Raw genomic sequence first — 18,447 nt, 5'->3', positions numbered from 1 at the left:
GAGGCCTATCCGTCCTTGCTTTCTTGGGCCAGTGCATGGATGACTTCACGGTCCTGTTTATTCTAGCTTTGTTTGTTGTTTATTTGGGTTTTTCTTTTTGTTTGTGTTTTAGACAGAGTTTCATGCAACCCAGCCTGATCTTGAACTCACTATGTTGTTTAGGATGACCTTGAACTTGCAATGATCCGGAGTGTAGGAATTATATTATGCCTGCTTTGGAAGATACTGGGTATGCAACCTAGGGCCTCGTGCATACAAGATAAGCACTCTGCCACCTGAGCCACATGTCTAGCCATGTCATGCACTTAGTTTAGCAATATTGAGGAATATATATATAAGGAGCCTGTTGAATATTATGTGTCCCTGCTCATTAAATATTGATGCACCCAGAGTGACCGCTGTGCAGACTGAGTAACACGTTGGTGCTTTCGCTGGGGATGAGCAGCTACCTTTGAGGCCATCTTCTTGGTCTTCTGGACACGGTGAGGGGGTCACACACAAATATTCCCATTTTTAAATTAGAGGCCGAGGTGTGGAAAAGTTTCACAAAGGGAACCAGGTGACAGAGCTGCCAGGGGACTCCAGCCTGGGTGCCCGGCAGCCCATCAAAGCTGTGACAAAGCTCCTCGGGCTTAATATCAAAAAGAAATTGCTAACTGTGATTCAACGCTCGCTTCGCATAATGCGTTTCTGTGACACTTCATAGTAATGAGATAATTACCATGGGTACAGTATTAGAGTATACATATTCCGATAAGTTACAGCTGCGAGAAATCAGTAATGGCCATTAATCAGCCGGAGTTCATTCTTCCCCAATCTCAGACTGGAAGTCAAACCGCAGACTTCCAGCAAACCCAAGACGGATGTTATCGTCGTCATTTCTGCCGTTTAGATGAAGAGTTTATGAATACAATAGACGCTCCCTAATTCAAACTAATTTGGGGAAAAAGCTTCCTGAATTGAGAAAAATGGGAATTGAAGTATCGTGGTAAATATATATTGAGTGTGATGTATTTTAGAAGTATCAAGTGCAATTCAAACTGTTAGTAAATAAACACCCTTGGGGAACTACTCTAATATATGAGAAGAATTTAGAATGTGGGTATCAATTGTTTATTTAAATCTGAGTCTCTTGAGTACTTGAGTCTTTGAGGCTTGTCTCTATCTTAAGTAGGTTAAGCATTTCCCTCATCATCTTTATTAGACCGATCCTTTTACATGGTAAGCTCTTTGTAGGATGGGAGAAATATCAGGTTGGCCCTTTGCCAAGTCACAGCTAGAGGCAATATTATCAGAGTTTAACTTAGCTAGGTGTTACTACAGAATGCTAGAAATAGCAACAGATGTGATTTGTTTGTTTGTTTGAGACAGGGTCTCATTTATGTAGCCCAGGCTAGCCTTTAACTTGTATTGTCTGCCTGAGCCTCCTGAATGCTAGGATTATAGGTGATATGTGCCACTACTCTGACTTAATTTTTTTTTTTTAACTGAAGTACTGGGGTTCAAACCCTGGACCTTGTACACTGAGCCACATCCTAGGCCCTTGACATCTTTTAACCTGGCCTGGTATCTAATTACCTAAACAGATATGTTCAGACCCTTCATGTCACTGAATAGCATTTCTTTAAAAACGGTTTATTTTGTTTATTTAGAGGAACCGTGCACAGCTGTATCACTCCCTGAGCTGCCGGTCAGTACAACAGGGCTGGCTGTGTCAGACCCCTGACAGGAGCTGTTCAACACTTGGGGGCAAAGTCAGAGCCAAGTCCTTTGACATCTGAGTCCTAGCAGCCTTCGCATCCTCTGTACCCAGCTCAGCACCTGATACCAGGTGTGCCATCAGGGGGAAAAAAATCTACTTTTAAATTAATCATGTAATTTACACACTTCGTTTACTTGCGGGGTTTTTGAAGATACTTGTAATTAAGACTCAAGTATAATTTTTTTTTCCCAATATACTAAAAAAAAAAAACCTTTGCAGATGAGCAGTGACTGCTTGCATTCTGCCACGAAGATCTCAGTGAGCAAGAACCTTCCAGTTCAAGGGTGCATTTGAGTGAAGAGTGCCTTCCAGGGTGGTTGTGAATGTAGGCTATTGATCTGAATCCAGGGGCCAAGGAGAGACTCTTGGAGCTGGAACAGCCCTCAGAGACCACGTACCACAGCCCTCTCGCTTTAGAACGGAGGAAGCAGAGGTCTGGAGAGGTTAAACAGCTGCTGCCTGGTCACATAATTAAGTTTGTTTAGTTGCTGGGCTGTAGAGAGATTTGGAAAACAGCACATGCATATTTTTGCTTTTCAAGTTCCTGACATTTTGTGTTGTGTACACTCGGGGTATTTTTAAGTACTGATAACCACGTGGATGCAGACCTCATTTAGTCCAATCTGGCAGTGTGGGCAGTCGCCAGAGAAATCTATTACATTGCCTTGCCTGGTGCCTTTATGATCAGTTCCTTTGATTTATGGTGCTAGATTGGACAAAAGGTGGCAAAATATTCATTGTGGCTTTTTTTTTTTAACCCTCCTTTCTTTCCCGTTCAAACAACTTCAAAAATATCTCTAAAATCATCATCTGTTGTTACCGTTTTTTTTTTAACTTCTGAAGTGAGGTGGAAAAAAAAATCTGTCCCCGGGGAGTTTTACGAGAGCCATAACTGTGCACAAGTAGGTAGTTATAGGAAATCCTATGCAAACTTGACTGTAGCATTCTAATGGAAAGTGCATAAATAATGTCTGGTTGGCTAGGTTGGGGATGAAATCACTGACGTGCCTCGCTTGGCTCTACCCTTTTATAGGACATTGACAGCACACCACAGTCTGAGAAAAAGTTGACCAACTCTCACGTATTATGTTCGCCCTGTGATTTACCCCTCGCTTGGGATATTGGGCTGGAGTGGGGGACCTGTTCTTCTTCTGCCTCAGTTTTCCCTCTGATGTGTCCCTCTGAGGTCAGGTGTCACTGTGAAGGAACATTTACTCATTCTCAAGGAACAAGGGGATACTCCAGGGCCTCTTGAACCGCAGCAGACCCACCTCTGCCTGTTCTGAGGGTTGGTCAGGAGTTCGGACATTAAACGCTCAATGGGAAGTACTTTTTATATGATAGTAATAATTTCATTAATATTTGTCTGTGTGTCCATGCGTGCACTCCCGTGTGTCACAACTCACATGGGGAGGTCAGAGGACAACTCTGGGCAGTTGGTTACTCTCACTCTACTAGTTCCAGGAATGGAACTCAGGTTTTCAGGCTTGGTGGCAAGTGCCTTGGCCCGATGTTCCGTCTCCCCAGCCTCCTGAAGCTGTTTTTGTGCCATAAACTTTGTCAGAGCAATGAGGGACGTAAGGGATGCAGGGAAGCAGACACTTTTAAAAATAAAGCATTGTTAAACTCGGATAAAGTAGTAATTGTGAGCTGTTTTCTTTAAGGCCAACTCTGTACCCTGTTGATTTATAACTTGAGAATACCTTTAGACGTTCCCCTAATCAGCTATGCAGGGACGACATTGGATTCTGTATGAGCCGAATCATGCCTCCCCCGAATTCAGAGGCTGAAGTCCTAAGAGACTGACTAGGTTTGAAGACAGGGCCATTTAAATGGCAGCAAAGCCCTTAAGGTTATGTTTGTGGGTCCTCAACAAACATAACCTCTGTCTTCATACAAAGAGGAATTGGACACACAGACACAGAGGATGTGGCATCACAGAGAGGAGACCACGTGAGGACAGAGGGAAAATGGGACCCTCTGTATACTAGAGAGAGGCATGTCACTGAGACCAACCCCATCAACCCCTGGATCCCAGACACCTGGCTGCCAGAATGCCGAAGCTTGGGTGTGTTATGGCCACTGACTTGATCAGCATTCTGTCACATGGCAGATACCTGAGACAAATCAACTTAGAATGAGGGAGGATGGATTTGGGATCATGTTTTCAGCCCCTGGTCACTTGGCGCCGTTGTTTGGGCCCGTGGTGACATAAGACATCATGTAGAAATGTATAGAAGAGGAGGGTGCTTACTGCATGCTGGCCATGAAGCAGAGAGAGGGGCAGGAGAGAAAATGGATACTTCCTCTAGATCAGCCTTACCTCGTGATGGTCCAGAGGGACCTCCCAGAGGGGACCAAGCCTTTAACATGTGAGGGTAGGGTAACACTCCACACTGAACTGTAGAAGGCACCCAGTCTGATATCTTGATATGGGAACCCTGGCAAGACAGTACAGATCACTGCGAAGATTTCACTTTAGGTAACTTACTGTATACTTTCTTATCATTATCATATCAGAAATTAACTTCCCAAGTAACGATTTTCCCCCTAATGTCTTCTGGACCAACCCACACTCCCCGACACAGGCCGGTTCTTCATGATCCCTGTGGCTCCTGCTTCTTTCTCGAGGCTCACCACCCCCTCCCCACTTTGCACTTGGACACTGTGGCTGAAGGCAGACCTCAGTGCTGGAGGTCTTGCTTACAAATGCGCTTCTTCCTTCTCTGAACAAAGATGTGTTCCCACTGACTGAACTGACCACGAACTCCTCGAATCTTAGGTTGCATGTAAGTTCCCTCAGGAAGCCTCTCCCCCATAGACCGAGAGACATGGAGACTACAGACTACACCTGGGGCCTGCTTCCCTGGCATCTCCATCCCGAAAGTTGTTGAGGTCAAATGCCTACTCCTACTCTCCAGAGTGTCCTTCCTACCTGACACAGAACCAGTGCCCAGAGGTCAGTTAAGCCAAAGCCCGGACAAGTTGGTGCAAGCTGGTCCTTTATGGTACTTATTAAGAGCTTGACCTAACTAAGACCCGGAGAGGAGAGGGATAGGTGTGAATCAAGTTGTTAGTCTTCTCCACCAAGGCTATCATGGCAAAGTATAATATACTAGGCTGCTTAAGCATCAGAAATGTACTCCCTCACAGGTATAGAGGCTGGCAGTCCAACTCAAGGTGTGAGCAAGGCTGGTTTCTTCTGAGCCCTTGCTGTGGTCTAAGTGTCTCCTAGAACTCGATGCTGAAACTGCATCCCTGTGTGCTGATGCTTAACAGGGTCTCTGGAGTTGAGTAAGTCACTCTGTGGGATTGGCGTAGACTACAAAGCTAAAGGGACCTAGTTTTTCTCTTTTTATTTATTTATTTTTTTCTTTTCCCATTTTAATTTATTTATTTACTTTTATATTATCAGCTTGATACAGTATAAATTCTTATCCTAATAGTGAAATGTTTCACTGAGGCTTTCCCAGTGATTGTGCAAAACCAAAACTTATTATAAGCCACAGTCATCATGGGTTCCCCCTGCTGTATAGCCTCCCTGGTTCTGTGGGTTACAGTCTGATTGTTCTTTGCTTTATATCTAGAATCCACTTATGAGTGAGAACATACCATGTTTGTCCTTCTGGGTTTGGGTTACCTCACTTAGGATGATATTTTCTAGTTCCATCCATTTGCCTGCAAATTTCATGCTGTCATTGTTTTTCTCTGCTGAGTAGTACTCCATTGTGTATATGTACCACAGTTAATCCATTCTTCAGTTGACGGGCATCTAGGTTGTTTCCAGGTTCTGGCTATTACAAATAATGCTGCTATGAACGTAGTTGAGCATGTATCTTTGTAGTTTTTCTCTTTTGCTTTTCTACCATGCCAGGAGGCCCAGATGTTGCCATTTCATAGGAACAGGGATCACCAGACCCTGATGCCATTCCATAGGAACAGGGCTTACCAGGCTCTGATGCCATTCCATAGGAACAGGGCTCACCAGACCCCCATGCCATTCCATAGGAACAGGGCTCACCAGGCCCTGAACCTTCCAGCCTTTTGATCTTGCACTTCCCAGCATTCAAGACTGTGACACATAAATTGCTTTTTGTAAATTATCCGGTCTCTGGCATTTTGTTGCAATAGTGTAAGTGGACTGAGGCAGCCATCTCTCTTGGGCTGGCAGGTGGGCATTTCTCTGTGTCCTCACATGTCCTTTCAGTGTCCCCACATGGTCTTCCCTAATTTCGTCTTATAAGGGCACCGGCACCACCACCTTAAAGACCTTCTTTTACCTTAATGGCCTTTCAAGACTCTGTCTCCAAACATAGTTGCAGCTGGGGTTCTGATGGCTGCGACTTAGACATATGGATTGGTAAGTGGTGGGGGACACAGTTGTCCTGTGACACTGGCCATGAGCCATAGGCTCAGATTTTTACCACCCTTGTACATTCCTAGTATGGATGTAGGCAACTGCCTGGTGGCTCTTCCTTGGAAAGAGTCTTCAGTACAGGATGGTTTTGGAATTGAGTATTGTTTTCAGTGGCCGGTGTGGGCTACCCCGTTAGGACGTCTACACCCTGGCGTCCTATAGAACTGACATAATGAAGTCACTTCCCAGTTCACTGACTGCATTACCATGCTCATGGAAATTCCTCTTCGGGGCTGCCAGTCCTTGGGTAAGCCGGAAAATTCAGCACTGACACTTTCAGTTTCTACCCCAGGAGATGGAAGGAGATGGATTCAGAGGGCTTTTGCTGGCCTTTCCTGCTCACCCTCTGGAACACATAATACTGTCTTGGGGCTTTAGATTGGCCATAGAGGGCTCAGGCTTTCCCATCTTAAAGGCTGATAAAGGGTCCATGCAGGTTCAGCCTTGGCCACTCCTCTTACATAACTGAAATACTGCCCACATGAGTCAGGGAGGTTGTGGAAAGGAAACTGTGTGCCTAAATGACTCTGACTGTTGCTATAACAACAGTACCTCTGTCTAATTTCTTTTGAAAAATGTATTTCAGCTGGGATGAAGCAGAGAAGCATCTCCCCACACAGGAAGGCTCAGCTGGCAGACTCCAGAGTGTTACTGCTTCTAGGTTGAATGGTAGTATGTACTGCCACCCGGCTGGACATTTCAGCCTTAGTATTTGCCCATTTATGAGAACAGGCCTCATATGGCTCGTGTATGTGGACATCTTACCCTTCCCATGGGGATTCACTCCTGGCCTGCTTTGTGTCCTGTTGGTGGAGAAAGTCTACAGTCAGAGATTCAAGGGCTTGCTACGGACCCACGTTTGGTCCCCAGCACCCATGTGAAAATCTGGGCATTTCGCCGTGTTTATCAGTAATCCAAGTATTCAGAGGTGGAAACAGGAAGACACACACACACACACACACACACACACACACACACACACACCCCAAACTTGCCAGGTCAGTCTGTCTAGCAGAATCACCCAGCTCCAGATTCAGTGAGAGACTCACAAAAAGGTAGAGAGGGACAGAGAATATGAACCAGCGTCGACCTCTGGCTCCAGCGTGCGCAGGCATGGGCCTGCACACAGGTGCGCATACGTGTACACATGGAAAAGCATAGCCATAAAGCAATCACCTTGTTGGTAAAGAAAGCCCAGACCCTCAGCCTTCAAACCCGGAGCAAAAATGTGCGGTGAAATGGAGGCCTAGGAGTCAGGTGCTGTCTAGAAATAAGAATTGAATTGTTTGTTTGCATAATGGCATAGGTCTGTGGGTGGGTGGGTGGGGGGATCTGAGAATCTCTGCGTCCGCCTTGGGAGGTGGCTCCTGGCTGCCTGGATTACCCACTGTGTAATACAATGACAGCTCACTAGGAATTGGAGCTCTTGACCTCTTCGAGAGAAACCAGAGATTTTTTTTTTATAGACCTATTTCAATACTTCTGCATTCCAAAGGGAGATGAATGTGTGCTGGGTTTTATTCAAAAGTGTCTCCTCACATCTGGAAGCTCTGGGCTATTTGCATCTCCTAAGCTGGTGCACGACTTCTTCAGGGGGAGAGAGAAAGGATCTCACGAAGGGCTAAAAACGAAAGTGAGAATTCCTCATTGAGAAAGAGGACATTTTGAGTAAACAGTGGAATAAAAATATTCTTAGGTCCGACCCAAGGGAGAGAAAAGCACGGAACCTCTGTGGAGTGTTTCTCCTCCTGCCTCGTCCCTCCCAGAAAACAAACAGAACCCTGGGCTGGGCCCTGGCTTGCTGCGCTTTGGCCCCCCTTGCTCGTAGGAGTCTCCATCTGGGAATGACACCATCGTGTCTCTTCTTTTCGTGTGTCCCCTTCCCTCCTATGGTTCCTCCTTCTTGCTCACCTCCTTCCTTTGTTTCTTTACAGCTATAAATACAATCCCATTAGAAAATTCAGAAAATAACACACGGTCATGCCTACAGGTATGTTTGAATAGAAAATGTATGCGTGACTTCTAGTAAGAACCACTGGGAGAGGCCCCTGAGGAGACTGTTTCTTGTCCTTAAAAAGTAAATGCAGAGTGTGTGTGTGTGTGTGTGTGTGTGTGTGTGTGTGTGTGTGTGTGTGTGTATGTGTGTGTGTATGTGTGTGTGTGTGTGTATGTGTGTGTGTGTGTGTGTGTGTGTATGTGTGTGTGTATGTGTGTGTGTGTGTGTATGTGTGTGTGTGTGTGTGTGTGTATGTGTGTGTGTATGTGTGTGTGTGTGTGTGTGTGTGTGTGTGTGTATGTGTGTGTGTGTGTGTGTGTGTGTATGTGTGTGTGTGTGTGTGTGTGTGTGTGAAGACAGAGCCCTTCAGGGCTCTGACTGGGTTTTGACAGCAGCTGCTTGTCCCTGTGGAGCTTTTCCTAAGAGAGCTATTGAGTGCCGGAAGCCGCTGGATGCACGTACCCACTGCCTGCTGTTGCCGCCCTGCCGTAGCAGTTATCACTCCTCAAGCACGTGACAGACAGTGTGGTACAGCATCTCTCCTGTAGAAAACCACCCGGCCTTTCTGTGAAACAGGCAATCCTGACTCAGCCATGGGCGGATCCTCCTCGGACCCCCCATGACAGGTTCAAAACCGCCTAGAATTTATGGGCAGGCTTTGCTGAAGTCTGATGAGGCAGGAGCCATGGGGGGGGGAAGAATGGGCAAGAACAAGCTCTGAGAGGAATGTGAGTTACCTGTCCTGGCTGAAGCATTCTGCAGCCATCATAGTTTATTATGATGATTAGTCAAGACGGCAAAAGAAAAGCTCTAGCCAAGGATGGTGGTAGGCCCTGTAATCCAGTTACTTGGGAGCCTGAGACCAGGGGATCAACAGTTCTAGGACAGATTGCCTGCACAGCCAGTTGGGAGGCAGCCTGTGCTACATGAGACCCAATCTCAAAAAAGTAAAATAAAAAATAAAAATGGGCCAGATATGGTGGTGCATGCCTTTACTCCCATAAGTCAGGAGACAGAGGCCAGTAGATCTAGGCCGGGCAGGGCTCCATAGTAAGACTCTGTCTCAATAAAAATAAATTTAAAAAAAATTAAGATACAATACCCATAGCGTGATGCCTGGCAGTTTTCAGTCAATTAGAATATTTCATACCAACAATATCTTAACTGTTACTAAATGATAAATTAAGTTATCTGATAAAAACTCGTACTCATGCTGAAAGCTATGTGAAGAGATCTGAGAATCATACAGCCTTGGTAATTGTAGGGATTACCATCTTAGTCTTAATGAGTGGTTCATTGTTTCATCAATGCTTGTGATAACTACCTAAATGTCACATAAAAGGAGTGCCTGGGACTCATGTAGCCAGGGTGAAATGTGATTTATTCCTTCAATTGTGAGAAAGCCAAGAGCCTATGTGGACATATATATACTTGGAAACTTGGAGCTTTGGGGAGATCCTAGGACATCGTGTTTCTAAGTGTTGAGGGCCTTGTCTGCCACTGCTCCCAATGTGTTGGGATCCATTGTTGTGGTACAGCCAGTTGGTATTTACTCCATGTTTAAGGATAGCTAAAGGATAAAAGCATACCCCCAAATTCAGTCATTCATAAAAAACATATTTTGAAAAGTCTAAAACCAGTCAGTTAAGGACCTCACGGCCAGATTTGGGTGTCTGTGATCCACGATTTGAAAAGAAGTACTGTGAGTACACAGTGGCCTGAAAATGCCGTGGACAGTGCTGGCCCCGGGCCGGGGTTCCATGTTTGCGACCTTCCTTCCTTCGCATGGGGCTCTCGGGTATTACTGATGCCCACTAAGGGCAAAGCCCCTTGAGGGAGATCCCATTTTTCCTGAAGCATTTCAGAATGGATATTTCTAAATTTTCTGAGTAAGTGTCTCCTCCAGAGACCCAACATTTGCAACCAAACGGACCCAGGAAACTACCATTCTGGATTCCTCACAAGCAGAGTTTTAATCTCCAGGCTTATGTATGCTTAGGAGTATGTCTTAGTGTGTGTTCTTAGTCAGAGTTTCTATTGCTGTGAAGAGACACCATGACCACAGCAACTCTTATAAAGGAAACCATTTATTGGGTAGCATACAGTTTCAGAGGTTTAGTCCATTATTATCATGATGGGACATGGTGGCCTGCAGGCAGACATGGTGCTGGAGAAGGAGCTGAGGGTTAATATAATTTGATCCACAGGTAACAGGAAGTGAACTGTCTCACTGGGTGTGGCTTGAGCATATATGAGACTTCAAAGCCTACCTCCATAGTGACTCATTTCCTCCGGCAAGGCCATACCCATTGCAACAAGGCCACACCTCCTAATAATGCCACTCCCTATGAGCTTATGGGGGCCAATTACACTCAAATTACCACAGTGTGTGTGGCATATAGTTATATCGTCAGATTTTTTTAAGTTCACATATAATGTTGTTTTCTCTCTGATTGCTGAGAGTGTGTGAGATTGGCAAGGGCTTCACAAGTTGGGTTATGATTTTCCTTCTTCTTTCTGTGCTGTTCTGCCTGATGGGAAGATCTCTTTCAAACAAACGTATCTAACCTTTGTCAGAACCTTTGTTGATGTGCCTGTTTTCTGGGATGGTCCATGCTCTTGGAAATGGGTTGACCCTGAAGCTGCTGGCACAGAGTCCATACAGATGTGTGGTCCCCTTCCCCCATTCATGGTATTGTAGGATGGGCAATGGTGACAGATATTACCATGCTCAGAGGAACCGAAACTGTTAAAATATATATATATATCTTTTCATGGAAGATAGGATGGAAATCCATCAATTTTGCATTCAATTCATGATCCCCTGAAGCTGGGAAGATCTCAGTCTAGAGTACAGTTCCCTGGTTCTACTTTGAGATGCCCCGGAGCAAGCAGGACATAATCTGTGTTCTTTGGGTGTGCGTCTCTAAAAGTCTGATCCCAGACTTCAAAATATCAGAATGCAGCAGTCATTGTAGTCTGCATCCCAGTGTCTAGATGCAGGAGATCCTAACCCAGCTCTCTCAGGACACCGGAGGAACTCATTGCATTTCTTTGGCTATCTGTGCCCCTCCCCCCAACCCTGCGTCCTAATCTGGATGTCACCTGAAGCTGCTAAATTAGGGATTGTTGAAGCAGAATCAGGACATCCGCCTTGTTAACACCTTCACAGTCCCACTAAAGTGTGTGTGTGGGGGGGACACTAGAGAAAAATGGAATTCCTTGAATAAGATCGAGTATACATTGTAAGTATATATGGCAGTGTCACCGTGAAACCCCTCTGAACATTTAACTTATGCTGACAAAAATAAATTAGAAATAATTTATTGCAAAACCAAGCTTGAAAACAGAAGAAATGAAAACCAAATCCCTGAAACTCTTAAAGCCTTTGTAAGAGTACCACATCTGTGGGGAAGTCCTGAAAGTGGGTCGCACTCTGTTTGTATCCTCACACTGAGAATATCTAACACATGTCCATGCTAGGTCACTCCATCAAATACAAAATAAGCAAGTCAGATTCATCCATGGAGAATAACCATGCAATGATTGATCCTAGTGAATCATCTTCAGGTTTGCCCAGAACAGACCACAGTGACCACAATGCTCTCCTGGAGTTCATTAGCATCTGCAGCATAGATTCGAACCCATCTTCAAATCTCAGGGAAGAAGCCATGTCTCTAACAGTTTGGAAAGGAAAGTCACACAAACTTGTGCTGGGGGAGGAAACAGCTGTGACAAGAGGAAAGAAACCACACGAAGCCTCTTGAGGATATTTAGAGTTCATCTACTAAAGAAGCTTGTGACCTCAGCTGTCCATTTCCTTGTAACGGCTGCCACCTACCATTCCCTCCCCCCAAACACTGTCTTTTTCCCAATATAGAACCATCAGCTGTAGCACGAATTGTTAGAAGGTCTTATTAATAAAAACAAACCTGGAGCCAGGTATTGGGGTGAACACTGAAAGATCAGAGAAACAAAACCAGCCACAGCTAACCTCACCTCGCCAATTCCTCAGCTGATCCTGTTTCCTCAGACTCTAAGCCTTTGAGTCCTCATCCAAATGGATCCCAGCTGAACTGCTGCTTAAAGCCTAAAAGCTTAACAGCCTCTAGTTCCTGGTCCTCATGCCTTATATACCTTTCTGCTTCCTGCCATCACTTCCTGAGATTAAAGGCGTGTGTCACCATGCCTGGCTGTTTCCAGTGTGGCTTTGAACTCACAGAGATCCCCGGATCTCTGCCTTTGGAATGCTGGGATTAAAGGTGTGTGAGTGCCACCATTTTCTGGCCTCTATATCTAGTGGCTGTTCTGTTCTCTGACCCCAGATAAGTTTATTAGGATGCACAATATTTTGAGGAACACGATATCACCACAGTCAGCTCCGTTGGTGCAAAGATCTGTTGTAAGGATAACTGTTATCCTTTGCGATCATATAACATGTGCTTTGTAACTCCAAAGGCACAGCAGTCCATTCAGAAATTATTTTATTAAAGCAGGCTGTATACGGTCATTCCACGTGTGGTATACTTCAAGCACACTCTGCACTTCCCTCTAACTACCCCCTCTCCTGTTGTCTCTGTCTTCCTCAGACACTTGCTCCTGCTTTCACGTCCTCTGGACATATGTGATTTTTTTGTACTGCTATGTAAAGTCTAGGACCAATAAAGAAGGGAAAACATGCATTATTTGACTGTCTGAGACTGGATTCATTCATTTAACATGATAATCTCTAGTAGCATCTATCCTTCAAATATTTTATTCATTCTTCTCTGTGGCTGAAAAATATTCATTGTGTGTGTGTGTGTACGTGTGTGTGTACGTGTGTGTGTGCGCGCGCTTGTGCGCGCCCCATGTGCCCATGTCACAGCACACATGTGGAGATCAGAGGACAGTCTTTGGGTGCCTTCTCTCTCCCTCCACTGTGTAGGTCCTGGGAACCAAACTTCCGTTGTCAAACTTGGCAACAGGTTTTTTTACCTCCTGGGTCATCTAATCAGCCTCTATGCCTGTATCACATTTTAAAAACAATCTGTTTCTCCGTTGAAGGATTGTTTCCATAGCTTAGCTGTTGTGGGTAGCCTGCAGTAAACAATGACGCTCAGGTATCTGCTATTCTTGTCGCTGTGGATCTGGGACACACAATACACTCACGGGCACACACCATTCTGCCCCTTTCAACCTCTGGTTTTCTCTCACTTCCTCTACCTCACGTGTATCCTGTAATTCAACATAAACACCAGCTATCAAGCCGCACTGCAGAGAGGAGGCCATCTCTAGAGCATTCTGGAAGGGGAATTATTGTCTCCAGAGCACTTGACACCTGATAGCAACCCATATTGTCACAGGCATTAGCTGAACGGCACACTTCAGCTCCTGGCAGCTCAGCTTCCCTTAATGGGAGAAAACATCTCTATATATAAGCGTGGTAACATGGAAACAAGCGGGCTAAGCCTCAGTAAAGCTTCGATGCTTGTTCACGAGGGCACAGTGTACTAAGAGGTTTTCTGCTCTGGGAGGTAAGAGGGCCAGAGTCTTGTTGAGATAGGCAATTGGAGCTGAGATTGACCTGAGTCCCTAAGAGTGGAGACTCCCAGGACAATTGCTCGTGTGCAGCCAAGGAGTCTCCTACTCACTGAACAAGCTGCTTGTCAGATTCTCCAACACACAGCCAGCTGCGCGGCTCCCTCCCCACATCCCCTTCTCCCATGAGGGACATAAAGAGGGAATTAGATTTTCAGACCACCTTTCCATAAAACAATGGATGATGAGACAGAGGGAATTGATGTGAAGATTGCTCTGCTATTTTGGACGTAACAAAACCAAACATAAAAACCATGGCATAGCATCTTCAATGCTCTTTCTCATACTCCCAAATGCTGATACATACACAGATCACGATTTGGCTAAAAGGGGCCAGCAGTGGAGAACATGAAGCCCCTGGGGAAGAGAATCTACTCCATAGCCCCTTTCAGGTCGTGTGCTGGGAATGTATCTGGTTTGAACCTGAACAACATAGCTTCCCCTGCTCTACAATCTAGGACACGCATGCATTAGCGCTTGGACTGGGGCTTGAATTGCAAATTTGATTTTTGTTGTTCATATTATGAAAGCTACTCCAGATGCTTGGGAAACATTAAGGTTTGGCCGGCTAGGGAACAGAAATATTGCCATTATACCTATCTGTGTCTTGAAGACTCAGGAAGCATTCTGTCCCCATGGCAGTCGTGACTGAATTTTAAAAATAGTAAAGCTGAGGCTTAGTGAGTGCTGACTGGGTTCCACGTGCAGAATTATGTGTTTGCACATTATCTGCTATGAACTCACCCTCACGGTAACTCTGTGAGCTAGTGCTGCTAACCCGTTGGGGAACCCATGAAACCAAACTTGGGACAATTTATAGACATTTCTCCAAACTCATCCTTTGAGTGTCAGCCGGGGGCTGCCGGGGGCTGCCAGGGGCTCGGAAGCAAGCAGAACAGAGAGCCTTGGGCGTGGCCCGTCTGGCCCACAGCCATGCGTTGCTGAGTACGCATGCTCTTCTGGTGCACAGGAAGGGGGTCTTCAGCCATCATACTCACTCCCGGGCCTGGCTCTTATTTCTATAATGCTGGGCTCCGGTGTTTCGCCTACTTAACTCCTTAGAGGTGAGTGGGTTCTCAAGCAGACCTCTTGGCCTTTGGAGGCTTGGCCGCCTCTGTTTTATAGGGGAGGGGGGGGGACAAGTAGAGTGTCTTTATTTATCAGTCCTGTTCATTCATGACATGACCCAGAACATAATCGTGGACCTGTGGTTCTAAAATAACATCAGATTCGTTTTTTTAAAGACAAGCACTCATTTTCTGAAGCTTAACATCACTTCAGGAGGTGCCCGGGCCTCGTTTCTGTAGGCCTTTAAGCTGTGATACTTGAATCTGTCACCGTGTTTGGAGCTACATACATTCACGCACCTGTCACACTGATGATCCGAACCATGGTTTCCTGGTTTGTTCCATAAATAACGTTATTTTCTAGCAGTGTTCCCCTAACATGATGGATTGAGGCATCATTTTCTTTGAAGTCAAGTTCTGATGTGTCCCAGTTAGGTCCCCGTTTTCAGCTGTTTAAGAGCCTCAACTGAGTGATTATGATGGGCTCTGGTTTGTAATTAAAACTAAGATTTGGGGAAAGGGATTAGATAGGAGTTTGGCTCCAGGTTCCCTTTGACTCTGCTTACTTTAAAAGAAGGGCGTTCTCTGCTTCCAAGAAAGCGTGTACTCCTTAAAACTCACATCACCAGATCGGTGTTTCTCTCCACGGGGCTCCTCTAAAGCCGTGTCAACTTCACAGATTCAGTTCACAGGGAATCAACACCTCTCACCTACAGGATCTCTAAAATACAGTGTCTCTGCCAAGTGCGGGGTACCCAGGTAGAGGAACCGTTCTGACGTCACCAGCATCACTTAGGCCCTCGGCCTTCGCCTGTGCTTATGCAGCCCAGTGGGAAACTTACAAAGGGAAGACCTTCACCCACATAACAGGCGTCTCCCCAGCTCCCACTCTGTGGACACTCTTTGACCAGAGCCACAGGCATATCCCTTTCTGGCAGAAAGAAAGGTGCAAAGACATGAACTGGGTATAAAACTAATAAACTATTCATAGAGTTAACACTCTCTGGAGCAAGAGAGTGTCCCTTCTGTCCCAGGAAAGAAGACTCTCAATCAGAAATTCCTCATGGCCACCAGGCTGGCTTCTGTGGTCATTCAGACGCACTGGTCTCATCTCTGAATGAGACAGCAGCATTTTTCCCTCATTTTGCAGCTACTTATTAACTGTTGCGAAGAACCTGACCACTGCAGATACCAGGAAACAAGTCAGCCATGGTCCCTAACTTCTCGGCACAAAGTATGATCAATGGGGAAGTATAGATGGCTTGGAAAACCTTCTTCGGATTAATCCAGTTCAGTGTGTGTAGGTTGGGGTGGGAGAGGGAGGGATCAGCAACTCCCACAACTCAGTAAGGGGGATCTGAACTCTGATGTGAAACATAAGCAGCTATTGGACAGGGGAGTCGGGGGGAGAGGGAGTATTAACCAAGGAAAGGGAGTATTGACCTGGGAAAGGGAGTATTAACCAGGGAAAGGGAGTATTAACCAGGGCAAGAGGAGGGAAGGGAGATTTTTTCCAAGCTAAGAAAACATTATTTTTCCTGGAGACAGAAGGAAGCTTGACACAGTTAGGGAACTTTAGGAGGCTGAAGAAGGCTGGGGTGCAGTTCAGTGCGCAGTGCTTGGCTAGCATGAGCAAGGCCTCCTGGGTTTGATCCCTACTTCACACACACACACACACACACACACACACACACACACACACACACACACACTCACTTTTAAAAAGAGTTTTAGGAGAATTGATAGCGGATTGCGGACACTGGATAAGTGTGGGGAGAACGGAGAAGGTAGGCTAGGAAGATGTAAAGACGACAGCTGAGCTTTTCGTCTGATCACTTCCGGCTTGTGAGCAGGAGCCAGGCACAGTGTACAGAACAGACAGGAGAGGGCTAAACAATGAATTTCCGGAAGAACAGGTAAAGGAGGGGACGGGTCACCCAGAGATGGTCCCCTGGTCTGGACAGTGACAGTATGGATGGACGTGAGATGAGCATGTCAGTGTACAGTGCTCACACCTCTGGCCTAGGTAACTGTGTGGATGCAGAGATGGGGAAGAGGTGAGGATCGGATTGAGTTTTAGATGCTCCTTAACTGTCTGAGAAAGTTGGAGTTAGTGGGGCTCAGCAGAGACGGCGCTGGCTACACTGTTTGGAACCATCAGCCTAGGGAAGATGGTCGAGGATGTTGTAGTCGAGGGAAATGCCCAGAACATCATATACACGAGCAGAAGAAAAAAAAAAAATTAAGGAACGTAGAAGAATTCCATCATTTACAACAAAGAATGCATGGTAGTGAGAAAGAGGAAATCTCACCAAGTCTGAAGTCACAGGAGATGATGGAAACACACCAAGCATCCGATGGAGCTGCAAATCAGAACAATTAGGAGACAAGCGCAAGTTTTCGACTATGTACAATATTAACCTTCATTGTCTGCCATTTGGCAATGCATGAAATCCATATTCATAAGACGTTTGTGCTGCTCTGGTCACTCCGGCAAGAAAATGGAACCAACCTAGTTGTCCATCAACAGATAAATAGATAATGAAATTCTGATATATATATATATATATATATATATATATATATATATATATATATATATATATATGGAATACTATCTAGATCCAAAGAAAAAAAATGAAACCACAAAACTAGCAGGAAAATGGACTTGGAAAGTGTAAAACCGGGGCTGAAGAGATGGCTCAGTGGTTTTTGAAGAGCACTGGCTGCTCTTCCAAAGGACCTGGGTTCAATTCCCAGCACCCACATGGTGGCTCACAACTGTCCATAACTCCAGTTCCAGGGCATCTGGCATTCTCACACAGACACACATGCAGGCAAAATACCAATGTACACAAAATAAATAAATAAATCTTTTTTAAAAAGATTTCTTTTAAAAAAGAAAGTATAAAACCCGTTCTCAGGAAGAAGATTGCATGTTTTTCCTCACATGAGAATCTATTCTATAATATATATGTGTGTGTGTGTGTGTAAAGAAATGTATGTGTGAGTATAGTATAAATGTAGTAAGAACAGGAAAGGCTACTATTTGGTGACTGAGGAGGAACAGAATTCAGGTGAAGTCACAAAAGGATATAAAACTAATTGTTTTTCTAATTTTGACTTTCTTCCTGATTTTTCAATTACTTGTGGTGGATAAGTGCATAATGATGTAACTGATAATGAAATCATAAAATCCAAAGACAAGTTCCATGGCTTCCAATTGGCTGCTCTAACTGAGTAGTTCATTGAGGTCTGTAGACTTGGGTTTTGGCAGATGCTATGTTAATCTCTCCGTGTGTGTTTTTTCAGTTTGTAAGTTCATTACAATAAACTGATTTTTAAGAAAGACATTGATAAGTGTTCTTCAAAATATTGTTGATTTAATTCCTTGATGGTTTCGATTACGGGGGTGTGGCGAGAATTGAGGATAGACATCTTTTACAAGAACGATGTGTTTTAGTCCGCATCTCAAGTGTGGACTAAATTTGGAAACTGCTCACAGGTGACCCTTCCCTGTGACCTTTACCCTGCGTATCTCTCGGCTCTCTGAACTCTGCTTTTAGATGAAGCCTTTTCTCACAGATTTTGAATCATGGTGTCGCCTGATTTTGAAACTACGAGC

General features: G+C 45.1%; 1 protein-coding gene across 2 annotated transcripts in view; it reads left to right on the top strand.

Moving 5' to 3' along the window:
* The window catches only part of Maml3 (mastermind like transcriptional coactivator 3), a 434,164-nt gene that overhangs the window by 236,727 nt on the left and 178,990 nt on the right, over window positions 1–18,447 (top strand). The gene's annotated exons all lie outside the window — the stretch shown is intronic.

This window comes from Peromyscus californicus, unplaced genomic scaffold (assembly GCF_007827085.1).
Source record: "Peromyscus californicus insignis strain IS unplaced genomic scaffold, ASM782708v3 Scaffold_9__1_contigs__length_137607984, whole genome shotgun sequence".
Classification (NCBI taxonomy): Eukaryota; Metazoa; Chordata; class Mammalia; order Rodentia; family Cricetidae; genus Peromyscus; species Peromyscus californicus.
Note: the sequence above shows the minus strand (reverse complement) of the source record. Positions and strands in the feature narration are given on the sequence as shown.